The sequence below is a fragment of the Schistocerca gregaria genome, chromosome 2 (assembly GCF_023897955.1).
Source record: "Schistocerca gregaria isolate iqSchGreg1 chromosome 2, iqSchGreg1.2, whole genome shotgun sequence".
NCBI classification, from domain to species: domain Eukaryota; kingdom Metazoa; phylum Arthropoda; class Insecta; order Orthoptera; family Acrididae; genus Schistocerca; species Schistocerca gregaria.
In genome coordinates, this window is record NC_064921.1 from 297,233,212 (window position 1) to 297,248,539 (window position 15,328).

Genomic DNA, 15,328 nt, shown 5'->3' on the forward strand with positions numbered 1-15,328 from the left:
AGGACCGAGGGCGTAATAATCTTACAGAGAGAGACCAGGACTGCACGGTGGGTGCTCGAGTGACTCCGTTTCGTTGTTGTCCGTGTTGGATGAGGATGGCCTCCCAGATGGACTGGCGTCTTGTGACGAATAGCGACCAGCGCGGACGTTAGCGCATCATTCGACAACAGTGGTTTTCGACAGATATGCTGCCCAACGGACATCCGTCATTCTCCGATGGATGTCTACCGGTGTTTGACCTTTGGCAACCAAGAGAAGAGTAATAGCACGCTGGGCCTGTTTGGACGAATTTCGTGATAATTTCGTCGTAGTTCACGACTCTCCATTTAAGGCACACACCTCGGAAAGACAAGAGTGTCAGGCTAATGCCTTGCCTGCATGTCGATGCTTAGATACCCGCACCGGAGTCGAGCTATGATGCATACCTCAGCAACGCCCTCAAAACGCAAACATTTTGCTCTCACCTTTAATTTGTATAGGTTCATATTTGAAGGGAATCTTGGCTTGTAGAATATAAATAATTTAGTAAGTGCAAAGTAACAAACTTCGTTGACCATATCCCTAATACACTCCTGGAAATGGAAAAAAGAACACATTGACACCGGTGTGTCAGACCCACCATACTTGCTCCGGACACTGCGAGAGGGCTGTACAAGCAATGATCACACGCACGGCACAGCGGACATACCAGGAACCGTGGTGTTGGCCGTCGAATGGCGCTAGCTGCGCAGCATTTGTGCACCGCCGCCGTCAGTGTAAGCCAGTTTGCCGTGGCATACGGAGCTCCGTCGCAGTCTTTAACACTGGTAGCATGCCGCGACAGCGTGGACGTGAACCGTATGTGCAGTTGACGGACTTTGAGCGAGGGCGTATTGTGGGCATGCGGGAGGCCGGGTGGACGTACCGCCGAATTGCTCAACACGTGGGGCGTGAGGTCTCCACAGTACATCGATGTTGTCGCCAGTGGTCGGCGGAAGGTGCACGTGCCCGTCGACCTGGGACCGGACCGCAGCGACGCACGGATGCACGCCAAGACCTAAGGATCCTACGCAGTGCCCTAGGGGACCGCACCGCCACTTCCCAGCAAATTAGGGACACTGTTGCTCCTGGGAAATCGGCGAGGACCATTCGCAACCGTCTCCATGAAGCTGGGCTACGGTCCCGCACACCGTTAGGCCGTCTTCCGCTCACGCTCCAACATCGTGCAGCCCGCCTCCAGTGGTGTCGCGACAGGCGTGAATGGAGGGACGAATGGAGACGTGTCGTCTTCAGCGATGAGAGTCGCTTCTGCCTTGGTGCCAATGATGGTCGTATGCGTGTTTGGCACCGTGCAGGTGAGCGCCACAATCAGGACTGCATACGACCGAGGCACACAGGGCCAACACCCGGCATCATGGTGTGGGGCGCGATCTCCTACACTGGCCGTACACCTCTGGTGATCGTCGAGGGGACACTGAATAGTGCACGGTACATCCAAACCGTCATCGAACCCATCGTTCTACCATTCCTAGACCGGCAAGGGAACTTGCTGTTCCAACAGGACAATGCACGTCTGCATGTATCCCGTGCCACCCAACGTGCTCTAGAAGGTGTAAGTCAACTACCCTGGCCAGCAAGATCTCCGGATCTGTCCCCCATTGAGCATGTTTGGGACTGGATGAAGCGTCGTCTCACGCGGTCTGCACGTCCAGCACGAACGCTGGTCCAACTGAGGCGCCAGATGGAAATGGCATGACAAGCCGTTCCACAGGACTACATCCAGCATGTCTACGATCGTCTCCATGGAAGAATAGCAGCCTGCATTGCTGCGAAAAATGGATATACACTGTACTAGTGCCGACATTGTGCATGCTTTGTTGCCTGTGTCTATGTGTCTGTGGTTCTGTCAGTGTGATCATGTGATGTATCTGATCCCAGGAATGTGTCAATAAAGTTTCCCCTTCCTGGGACAATGAATTCACGGTGTTCTTATTTCAATTTCCAGGAGTGTACAAACTTCAGTGGTTAAGTCCAATGAACACGTGGTTGCACTTCGTCTCTTGTTTACAAACTATAAAAAACTCTGTTATAATGCAAAGAGGAGCACACGATTGCGCCAAGTTGCCATGCCATGCACTGCTATGTGGAGATTGCGGTATCGACGGTATCTTTGTTGACCCTACAGACGCGCTTCTCACATATCTGCGGGAGTCGACGCATTTAAGTCTCCCGTCGGCGCGTCTCCGCTCACCCCTCTCTCGCCAGCTCTCGCCGTCTTCGGTATAACACCTATGAAGCAGCCAGTGAACGCTGTCATCGCTTTACGCAGCAGGCCTACATACAATTGTTCTGACGGCAAGTTGCTTCAAGACGCTACAGACCGATCCTCATATCTCAGAAGACTTGCAGTGAGAATACATCACTATAGCACGACGCCACTAATCTTAATTTAAGATTAAAAGCTATCCAGTAGTGGTGTCATCTAACTGCTATCAGGTGAACTAGACAGATCAAAAAAAGTTTTGCATCGTCCCATTTCCTAAAACTCCTGAATACAAATGTTGACTGTGAATATTGTAACACAGAAACAGTCCATATGACAGAAACAGTCCATTTGACTGTTCAGAAATGTCACTAAACCGGCCCAAAGACGTAAACAACCATGCATGAGCAACGCCTATTAGTCGGAGGGGGACCGACAACCGATCAGTTCCAGTCATTCCACTAGGAAAGACGTACATGGCTCGTGTTATCTCTAGTTCAACTATGCCTAGACGGCCAATATCACGCTTCGATAATTTCCTCATTGTTACTTTGTTCCAGGAAGGACTCTCCAGAAGGGAAGTATCCAGGCTCCTCGGAGTGAACCAAAGAGGTGTTGTTCACACACGGAGGAGATACAGGCTGCCCGAGGGCTACTACTGCAGTGGATGATCGCTACCTATGAAGTATGGCTCGGAGGAATCCTGACAGCAACGCCACCGTATTGAATAATGCCTTTTGTGTAGCCACAGGAAATCGTGTTACGACTCAAACTGTTCGCAAGAGGCTGCATGATGCTCGGCTTTCCTCCCAACGTCCATGGCGAGGTCCATATTTGCAACCACGACACTATGCAGCGCGGTACAGAAGGGCGAAACAACATGCCGAATGGACCGCTCAGGATTGGCATCACATTCTCTTCACCGATGAGTGTCGCATTTGCCTTCAACCACACAATCGTCGGAGACGTGTTTGGAGGCAACCGGGTCAGACTGAACGTGTTAGTCACACTGTCCAGCAAGTGCAGCAAGGTGGAGGTTCTCTGATGTTTTGGGGTGGCATTATGTGGGGCCGAGGTACGCCGCTGGTGGTCATGAACGGCGCCGGAATACCTCGCCAATATACTGCCGATATTGCAACCATATCGCTTCATCACACGTGCGCCAATTATAGATTGTCTAGTGATGAACTATTGAAGAATTATAAAAGAAAATTATTGTGATTACTTATGAAACTATTTCTCACACGGGAAAACTTCTCTGCAGAAAGTTGAACGCATCGCGCAAGCATTCCACACGTATGGATCGAGTGTAAGTCTATTTCTTCATGAGTAGATTGCGTGTAGTGTTGCCAGCGATGATATGTTTCTTACGTCAAGAAACACAACGAAAGTGCACCGTTGGCTGGTAGTAACCAAGCAAACAAACCTAGTAAACAAACGACTAGATAGAGAGGTATTAAGCTCTTTGACACTATCCTCGGAAGACTTAATTGAACACGCTTCGTTAGGAAGTTTACCAAGCGATGTGGCGCTATGGTAAGCCACTGTAACCGAATACCGTAGAACGAGAGGCGGAAAGGAGTTTAGTAGAAAGTCCCATCACTAGCGTGACGGCTTCAGCCTTATTGACGATTGTTGAGTCGGTGATTATCTGACACCTGTCGATACTAGCTTGTTGAGTGGGGAGACTGCTTTAGAGAGGAAAGCATCTATATTTGTATTCGTCGAAGCGGAACTAGTATCCATGATATTCACAATATAATGTAGTCAATATTCGACTGACTGATACCTGACTGGAAAGTAGCAATCTAAAAGTAAACAGTTTATCCGTCAAACTTTCTTTTGCTGCTGCGAATAACTGTACTTGGAAATATTTTATTTACTGAGCTTAGCACTGTAGTGCTGTTACTATCGTATTTCCGAGTATCGGCGCACACTTTTCTCACAAACAGTATTGTGCAGCACTCGTTTGAAAGTAGCTAATATTGACATATCGCTCTATAGGACCCTCGGTTCACTGAAAGAAATGAAGAAACTTGCCACTGAATCTGTAATTTATATAGGAACTTTACTTTCTCGCTTAGACTTCGCCCACATTTTGTAGACTCAAATGCTGTGCTTTCCTTATATCGTGTTACCAAACAATATAACGCACGAGATAGGTTCCTGTAGAGTTCACTTCTTAGACGTTGTCCGTTCAGGTTATTTCATTTCCTGCGTCAACAAAAGGCTATTTCCTCCCGTGTTTTAGTGGCGCTTGTGCCCTCATCTTGTTTCCGTTATTGGATCTGAGACAATGATTCCAGCGCGAGATTGTATTACTTTTCAAACCGATTTGTTCGGAAGTAAATGGTGTTTGCTGACCACTGGGGGCCAGAAATGTCACATACACTGCGGTTCCCGAGATAATATCGACCTATAAACAACCACCAGCAGTGGAGCTGCGCGCTGACATGCCCTGTGTTGTCGACGTTTTGTTTCAGAGCAATAAAGAATGAATAAGTTCCATTTTACGTAGACCATAGTCACGATAAATGTAATGATGTGGGAAGTGTCTGTTGAACTGAAGATAATAAGTGGCATACAAGACGCAGATAAATTAAATCGACACATATAGAGAAAAGTAATTTAATTGGTTATTTCACTGAATAGCCAAAGAAACTGGTACACCTGCCTAATGTCGTGTAGGGTCCCCCGCGATCACGCAGAAGAGCCGCAACACGAAGTGGCATGGACTCGACTAATGTCTGAAGTAGTGCTGGAAGGAACTGACGCCATCAGCCCTGCAGGGCTCTCCATACATCCGTAAGAACAGGGGTGGTGGAGACCTCTTCCGAACAGCACGTTTGAATGCATCGCAGATATGTTCAATAATGTTCATGTCTGTGGGATTAGTGGACAGCAGAAATGTTTAAACTTAGAAGAGTGTTCCTGGAGCCCCTCATAACAATTATGGACGTGTGGGGTGTTGCATCGTCCTGCCGGAATTGCCCAAGTCCGTCGGAATGCACAACGGACGTGAATGGATGTAGGTGATCAGACGGGATGCTTACGTACGTGTCACCTGTCAGAGTCGTATCTAGACGTATCAGGGGACACATATTACCCCAACTGCACACGCTCCACACCACTAGAGAACCTTCACCATCTTGAACAGTTCCCCGTCGACATGCAGGGTCCATGGATTCATGAGGTAGTCTCCATACCCGTACACGTCCATCCGCTCGTTACAATTAGAAACGAGACTCGTCCGACCAGGCTACATGTTTCTAGTCATCAACAGTCCAACGTGATGCTGACGAGCCCAGGCGAGGCATAGAGCTTTGTGTCGTGCAGTCATCAAGGGTACACCTGTGGGCTCCGGCTCCGAAACCCCATATCGATGATGCTTCGTTGAATGATTTCCTCGCTGACACTTGTTCATGGCCCAGCATTGAAATCTGCAGCAATTTGCAGAAGGGTTGCACTTCCTTCACGCTGAACAATTCTCTTCAGTCGTCGTTGGTTCCTTTCTCGCGGGATCTTTTTTAACACCGACGTCGGGAATTTGATGTTTTACCGGATTCCTGATATTCAAGGTACACTCGTGAAACGTCGTACGGGAAAATACTTACTTCATTGCCACCTCGAAGATTCTGTATCCCATCAATCGTGCGCCGACAATAACGCTCCGTTCAGACTCACTTAAATCTTGATAATCTGCCATTGTAGCAGCAGTAACAGATCTAACAACTGCGCCAGACACTTGTTATCTTACGAGTATATATACGTTGACGACCGCAGCGCCGTATTCTGCGTGTTTACGTATTTCTGTATTTGAAAACGCATGGCTATACCAGTTTCTTTGGTGCTTCAGTGTATTTCAAAAGTAATCGCCATTGCAGCTAGAACATTTATCCTACTCTGAGGGATGACGGTAATTGCCTTCATTGAAAAGTGTATGAAGTTGCCTATGTAACCATTCATTTCCCAGTCGTGTACCTCTTCGTTCGAAACAAATCGGCGGCCACGAATGCCTTTCTTTAGGTCTCTAAAAATATGGAAATCGCATGTGGAGAGACTTTTATGAAGGATGTGTAACAACTTCCCAGCGATACTTCTACAGAAAAATCGAAACAACCTTGGCAACATGTAGGCGGGTATTGTCCTGCAACAGAATGATGCTGACCAACAACATTCCTGTGTCTCTGGACTTGATGGCGCGCTTCAGTTTTTGCAGAGTGTCAGCGTCCCACTGTTACTTAATTATTGTTCCGTTTTCAGAAAGTCAATGAGCAGCAGGCCCTTTGCAGCCAAATAAAAAGGCATCATGACTTTCTCGGAGCTGGCATGCCTTTTGTTTTGACAACGCTGCAGGAGTTTCGCTGGGAAGCCCTTACACATTCTCCGTACAGCCCCGTTCTCTCCCCATACGATTTCCATATTTTCAGAGTCCTGAATCAAGACATTCGTAGCAAGCCTGGGTTGAATCATGGTTTCCTAGGCAAATGCAAAGGTTTTTCCATGAGGACATTGACCCTTCTGTCTCACAGCGAAATGTATGTATCAAAGGTTGAGGCGATCACATTTGAAATAATAAGCAGTCTACTTATTTTTTCCCCATCTTTTTATATGACTGCGCCTTATACAATTAAGTACGGGAGAGAATACCAAGACTCTACTTACATAATTCGACGATCCTTTTTGTCCTAGTTACAAGTACAAATTTTACCTAGCGAACTTTTGTTAGTAGGCTTTGAAGTTGGCATAAAAATGATCTATGGCTAAAACAGGTTAATGATAAATGAATTGGCCACCTTAAGAACACATATGTTGGAAGTACACAGCTGTAAAGAGGCACAGAATATTACTACCAGGATCAACTTAAAACCAGGAGCAGTTCGATCTATTGAATTGGGCTGGCAAGCTGAAGGAAGCTACTCTTAATTTTTCAAGTTTAAAATGTCAACTGAGCTGACGAAAACGATTCTTGACTAATGTATGCTACCAGGAATAATCCATGACTGTGATACATAAAATCAACTGAAGCCATTGAAGAAAACTCATAAGAGCTCTAAGAGGATCGGAAATATGAATTTTACCAATGTGTTGTTGTTGTGGTCTTCAGTCCAGAGACTGGTTTGATGCAGCTCTCCATGCTGCTCTATCTAGTGCAAGCTTCTTCATGTCCCAGTACCTACTGCAACCTACATCCTTTTGCATCTGTTTAGTGTATTCATCTCTTGGTCTCCCTCAACGATTTTTACCTTCCACGCTGCCCTCCAGTACCAAACTGGTGATCCCTTGATGCTTCAGAATATGTCCTACCAACCGATCCCTCCTTCTTGTCAAGTTGTGCAACAAATTTGTTTTCTCTCCGATTCTATTCAATACCTCCTCATTAGTTATGTGACCTACCCATCTAATCTTCAGCATTCTTCTGTATCAATACATTTCGAAAGCTTCTATTCTCTTTTTATCGTCCAAGTTTCACTTCCATAGAAACGACTTCCTGACACGTAAATCTATACTCGATGTTAACAAATTTCTGTTCTTGAAACACTTTTTTCTTGCCATTGCCAGTCTACACTTTATATCCTCTCTACTTTGACCATCATCAGTTATTTTGCTCCCCAAATAGCAAAACTCATTTAATACTTTAAGCGTCTCATTTCCTAATCTAATTCTCGCAGCATCACCCAATTTAATTTGACTGCAGTCCATTATCCTCGTTTTGCTTTGTTGATGTTCATCTTATATCCTCCATTCAAGACACTGTCCATTCCGTTCAGCTGCTCTTTCAGGTCCTTTGCTGTCTCTGACAGAATTACAATGTCATTGGCTAAACTCAAAGATTTTTATTTCTTCTCCATGGATTTTAATTCCTACTCCGAATTTTTCTTTTGTTTCCTTTACTGCTTGCTCAATATACAGATTGAATAACACCGTGGATAGGATACAACCCTGTCTCACTCCCTTCCCAACCACTGCTTCCCTTTCATGCCCCTCGAGTCCTTAACTGCCTTCTGATTTCTCTACAAATTGTAAATAGCTTTCTCTCCCTGTGTTTTACCAATGTATGCTGACAGTAATAACCCATGGTTGTGATACATGAACATCAATTGAAGCCATTGAAGAAAACCCACAAGAACGCTAATAGGAGGGAAAATACCAATTTTACACGGTTTTGAAACGTGACTATCAAATGTCTCAGGCAATATGTGAAAGGCAAGTTCCACCATCAGCTCCTTTTTTACTTAAAACCCAAATATCTGTAGGTTTCAGTCATAGACCCTCTTCACGGATTGGGGTTAAAACAGCTTAAGCCATAACAACACAACTGCAATTACTTAAATAATGACCACTTCTCATGTGTAGAGCATGTCATGAATTCCAGAATACAACACAGGACTTTCAAAGAGCAACATTTTAATAACAAGTGTAAACAAAGAAGTACTACTCTGATCGGCTCCACAATAACCTTTATATCATCTGAAAAATGTGCTGACTTTGCCTCCTCATTCAAATAGAATGGTAGATCATTCAAATAGATAAAAAAGTGTTGATACCATGATTGAACCGTACGGAAGAGCCATTGTGATTTCTCTCCGTTGGAATGATAATATATCATTGTTTGTATTAGTCAAAGTTGCCAGCGACGAGTGGCATACAGTAGAGTCCAGTTACTCCGATAATGTTTCAGTTTGCTAAAGCACGTGGTTTCTGCAGTGGAAAGGGGAATTAAGTTTATCGTTCAACGTGTAAGGTCAGCTGCACTCAGACCAATTTCAGAATGGAATATCAACTGCATTCAGATCATTTATAACTAAAGCTCTTCTCATTTCTACTGTTTGGTGAAGAATAATGGAATTTAAAATTCGTTATAGCTTCTTTAGAGGATTATTTCTCAGTTCCTTTAAAGCTTAAGGCGACGAAATACCGTACCATCTGTTAAAATACAAATCACAGCCGCCTTTTGAATTTAGTCACTAGCAAAATGTCATAAATTTGCTCACAGGTGTATTTTAACTTCCAGTAATCTAGTGACAGCACGCTGTGTGGTGGGAAGGTGTGACGTCATGCATTTGTTGTAAGAAGAGTCATCAGAGCTAGAAACATGCTTACCCTGTTTCTGGTGGCCGTGAAAGCAACACGTATTGTATTTCATTGGCTAATATCTTATATTTAATATGCAAGGTTACTGTTGATGCGATTTTATTTGACCTATCACGACAGCTATTCATCAGGTTGAAAGTATTTATAATTAATTAATTTCAAAACTCTGGTAGGATATCACACAGCCAAAGTGAGTCAAAGAGAAACAAAAATTTTGTATTAGTGTAAATCACGCGGCTGAAAATTTGTCAGTAAGAAATCTTTGGCACCATGATATCTTCGGATATTGGATAATCAAATGGCAGGTTTCAGCTACAGCTATAAACAGATGACCGACAGTGTACTTGAGTAAAACAGCCAAGGCATACCATTTTTGTATAGAATAGTGTAGTAAGGAATACATGAACTGAACTCCTTATTCTCAGCTGGCGGTGCAGCTGTTTCTGGTAAAGGCAGCACAGAGTAATAAATTCGTGCAGGGCTACAAAACGTTATATGAACTATTAGTACTTTGATGGCAGGTAATTAATGAGTGTACATTAGAGTTATTAGACGACCAACCGTGTTATCAGTTAACAACATAGGGTTCTTACTAAATAGTGTAATGTGTAGACCTGTTTAGCGAACAAATACTTCAAACGGCACAGGTCATAAGACCTGAGTTTCTCCAGGCGTATACAGTAGCTGAGCAAATCCGGCATTACAGAACCCTGTCTTGGCATCGGTCATCCTACGGAATGTATAGCATCATGGAGATTCTGGTATGCACTTCCAGCTATTGGGGTAATGTTATTGAAAAGCTATTGAAATTATATTTGCAAGTAATATTATAAATGGAGATGGTGGTTTTTGTTTAAATTCTGCATGATATCCAGCTCTCCCCTTGTCAAAAAGCGCATGGATAGAGTTAATGCTACCTCACCCGTTGATTATTAATTTCGCTAACGATAATGTCTGGCGTCAGTTATCTTTGGTTTGTGATGGTGCGTGTTTACAGTGTCTGTGAGTTTTATCTTGCCCGACTTTCTCCGAATCCCTTGCATAGTGCTTACTTGCTACAGCTATGGCTTGATAACGGCATGGTGTTCTCCCATCGAAATACCGGCGGTTATCGACGACCTCAACTGGCTGCATTTCCGTAAGTTATTTAAACATTCTATACTCCGGGAGGAAACAGCTCACTCATTATTTACCTCTGGGGGATAAATGTATCGTTGCCTGCGGAGACTGGGTAAACTTCACAGCAGAAGAGTGAGATTGAAATGTACGTTATCATTTTTGTTGAGGTGTCGTGATCAAAATATTGTTCCAAAGTTTGCTGAAGTTGTGTAACATATTAATTCTCCTGCCTGCAGTCGCATCAAGCAACGTGATGGCCTAGCTCTTGTTCGTGACAGGATTGATTACACTCGTCGAAAATCGGATTCCATTTCCAAGAAATTGTTTCAACTTCATTTAACGATTGCTTACAAAATTGCGGCTTTTTCTTAGGATTGCGTGGACGATGCTTCAAGGTGGCAGTCTGACCAGCAATTTCATTCCGTAACAGCCCGGCGTTTGGCGAAGTTTAAAACTTCCCGTGTCTCGGAGTCCAATACTATATCTCGACGTTCTGTGACAAATCTCACGGAGGAAGCTTTCGACGACTCAGCTTTGTCCGGGCTAGGGAAATGTTTGAATTTTGCGCCAACTCCCATGCGTAAGCCAGTGGTTTAATGTGTTAGTTCTGTTGAATAGGCTGTTTTTAAACTACATCTGGATTGTGAAGAGGATGCTAGGATGGAGGCATGTCGTGTGTCGACTCTGGCAAGTCCACTCAACAATAATATCAAAGCAGCTGAGAGGGCTGCTTTGTGTTCACTTAGAGCTGATTCGGATATTGTTATTTTACCTGAGGACAAGGACAATACTACCGCTGTTTGGTACAAACATGATTATGTTCAAAAGGTGTAGTGTTAACTGTCTGATTAAACGTATCGCAGAATCAGTGCTGACCGCGCAAAAAATGTTGAAAGACCAACACCCTCCTGAACAAAGTTTCCTAGGGGCAAGAGACTATGGAGAGTCCTAATCTGTAGTGTGCTGGTCCCCTCACTAATGTCGACGAGGAAGGAGTTCCACTTCGATTGTGAGTAACATTGGTGCTCCCAAATATCGTGCAGCAAAAGGCCTTGCGACTCTGTTGAGCCCTACAGTAGATCGGTGTGAACACCACATTAAGAATGTGTTTGAGTGACTAAAATTCTCGTAAGTTTTGATCAGGTCTCTAGTTTCACTCGTGTTCCTCTGTCTGACTCGTTACGGTTGATTACGGTTAGGTTTGGTGCTGAATCAACGAACTTATTTCGTCTTCTACTTACTTTTTATTCAGTGACAAGTACTATGAGCTTGCAAGTAGAATTGCGATGGGAAGGCCGTTGTATTCTGTTACTGCCAATTTGTTTATGGAAAACCTCGAGGAACGTGCCTTGGATCAAAGGCTTTCAAATTTGCGTGTTTTTTCAGATAAGTAGATGATACTTTTGTTGGTTGGCCTCATGCCAGTAAAAATTTGAACATGTGAATTCCATCCATCCGAATATTTGTTTGACGCTTGTGGTGGAAAATGATGGCTGTTTTGTTTGTTTCCCTTCCTTGATGTGTCGGTCAGGATATGGTTGATGAAAGACATGATTAGTCTTAAATGATGATGATGAAACAGCAGTTGACCAGCGTTGCCTGGTGAAACGTTGTTGTGATGCCTCGTGTAAGGAGGTGAAATGCGTACCATCACGTTTCCGACTATGATAGAGGTCGGACTGTAGCCTATCGCGATTGCGGTTTATCGTATCGCGACACTGCTACTCGCGTTGGTCGAGATCCAATGACTGTTAGCAGAATATGGAAGCGGTGGTTTCAGGAGGCTAATACGGAATGCCGTGCCGGATCCCAACGGCCTCGTATCACTAGCAGTGGAGGTGACAGGCATCTTATCCGCATGGCTGTAATGGATCGTGCATCCACGTCTCGATCCCTGAGTCAACAGGAGGAGGACGTTTGCAAGCCTTGGATCAAAGGATTTCAAACCTGCGTATTTTTTCAGATAAGTAGATGATACTTTTGTTGGTTGGCCTCATGCCAGTGAAAATTTGAACATGTGAATTCCATCCATCCGAATATTTGTTTGACGCTTGTGGTGGAAAATGATGGCTGTTTTGGTTGTTTCCCTTCCTTGATGTGTCGGTCAGGATATGGTTGATGGTATATTGGGACATGCCGTTTACAGGAAGCTTACTCACACTGACTTATATCTGTGAACTGACGGCTGTCACCAGCCGGGTTAACGTGAATTGGTTTACAGGACCTTTGCCGCGCGGTTTGAGGCGTCATGTCACGGACTGCGCGGCCCCTCACGCCGAAGGTTCGAGTCCTCCCTCGGGCATGGGTGTGTCTGTTGTTCTTAGCATAATTTAGTTTAACTGGTGTGTAAGTCAAGGGACCTTTGATCTAAGCAGTTTGGTCCCTCAGAAATTCACACACATTTGAACATATGTTATTTGTTCACCAAAAACAATTTTAAGCATGCGACCAAAAGCGAACATTTAGAGCAGCAACAAGCCATGTACAGTATGACTTTCTTTAGTTATACATACAGTCATGAAGAACAAAAATTTTATTAATCAGGTAATTAATTTCGGTGAGCTATGAGCATCTTCAGTCCCTCGTGAATTCAGTGTGTTATATAATTTGAAACACTGCGTATATAATTGATACAGTCACATCAATCAGCCAATGAGGCTTCGTCACAAAACCTAAAAAAAATTTCTGATTTCTGACGATAAAATACACAAAAATATTTATTGATTTTATGTCGTAGCTTGCTTGACTGATTAATGTGACTGTACCACCTATATACACAAACACTCGAATTACTTAATGTACTATATTCGCTCAAGATTTAAGGTGGTCATTGATAGGTAGACAGATAGATATCCAGCGACCACATGCGCTGCAGCCCACGCTCTGCTTCCACAAACTGACTCCATTCATTCCTGCTTTGTGCCCGGTTCCGCCAGGTGTCTTCAATCCCCAGGGCTGCTAGGTCTGCTAGGTCCTTCACCAGGTCGTCCATCCAGCGCTGCCTTGGTCGTCCAATGGGGCGTTTGGTGTCTGGTTTCCCCTCTAGTGCCATCTTCGCCTGTCCTCGATCTGTCATACTGGCTACATGGTCCACGCATTGTATTCTTTTGCTCTTTACCTTCTGTAGGATAGCTGGTTGTCGCGTCAGAAGTCAGATTTCCTCATTTTTCCTCCTCCTCCATTCTCCTTTATCTAAAACTGGTCCCCATACCTTCCTCATTACTCTTCTTTCAAATATTAATAGATTTTCCTTTTCTTGCTTAGTCATGCTCCATGTTTCTGAACCGTACAATACTGCTGGGCATAACACTGTGATGTAGATTTTCATCTTAGTGTTCACTGAGATCGATTTAGAGCCGAGCGTCTCTCTGAGCGAAAGCATGCATTTCATTCCAACTGCTATTCTTTCCTTGATGTCCATTTTTATGTTGTTGTACGTAGTAAACCAAGATCCTAAGTATTTGAACTGGTGTACTCTCTTGAACCTCTTGCCATCTATCTCAAAAAATTCGTCCTGCTCTTGTCTTCTTCCTAATTGGATGAACTCAGTTTGTCTCGATTCACTTTGAGCCCTACCTTTTGTGCATAATTGTCCATTTTCTGGTAATTCCTTTCAACTCGCGCTCTGATTCACTTAGTAGTAGTACGTCATATGCATATGCGAGACAATTGAAGTTACCGTCCATCTCTACTGCAGCCCACTCTTGTTGCCGACTCTTTTACTACTTCCTCTAAGACGACATTGAACAGAACACATGAGAGATCATCCCCTTGTCTGAAGCCTGTCTCAGTCACGAATGTTTCTGATGTGGCTTCTCGGAATACAAGCTTCAATACAAGCTTGCACGATTCTCACTAGCTTCTCAGGGATTCTTAAGTCACCCATTGCATTGTAGAGGCTATTCTTGTGGATGACGTCATATGCACGTTGAAAATCGACGAACAGGCTGTAGATATCTTTATCATATTCCCAGTGTTTTTCAAACGATTGTCTTAGTGTGAAAATGTGATCTATTGTCGATAGGTTTGGTCGAAAGCCAGCTTGATACTCCTGTATGTTTGTCTCTATGAATGGTTGTAATTTTCTGAGGATAGAGATAAGGTGGTCATAGATGACCGAAATTATTTAAGTGATTAAAGCAAAGCAAATATTTCCTGGATGACTGTGAAACCTCATTGCAAATATATCGCAATCCGTCAATATGGCTTTAGTCGTGCGTATACAGAGGACGCAATTATCGGACCTTGGCTCATTATGGTAAGCTGTGTATTAGCTTACGATAATATAAACAACCTCGGGCCTTTGACAAATTAAGGTCCTCTGACAATCGGGTTCCCCTGACGATCAAAGTCTTTGGCAGTTAATTGACTTTGTAAAGCTATGATGACTTAGCACTTCTCATTAGACAGATGCCTGTGAATTATCGCAAGACTAAAAGAGTACTCAAGTACAGAATGAAAAATGCAAACAGTAACCGAGGAAAAAATGTCTGTGGGGATTCAGTCTTGGACCAGTTGACTGCGACATATCCTTCCAAGGCTGTTCGTAACACCTGCAGTAAGCGCCACGTTTCACTGTCTTCTTTGAAAATCATTTTGTCCTTTATAAAATATCAGACCTTATATCATCGAAACATGCGCCGCTGCAACTACAAAAAACTGGAGAGTGTCGCTCTTCTGCGAACGTAAAATCTTCATGAACTAGTGACTGACCTTTTGAAAATGTTATACCAAACCGACCTCTACAATCAGTTTCCATTTTGACTTCCGTGTGCTATTTCCAGTCTGAATTTATGATTCTCGCTTTTTTAAGTTCTTTCCTTTCCTTTTCCTCGATGTCTCATAACAATACTCTAAATGAAAATGATTAAT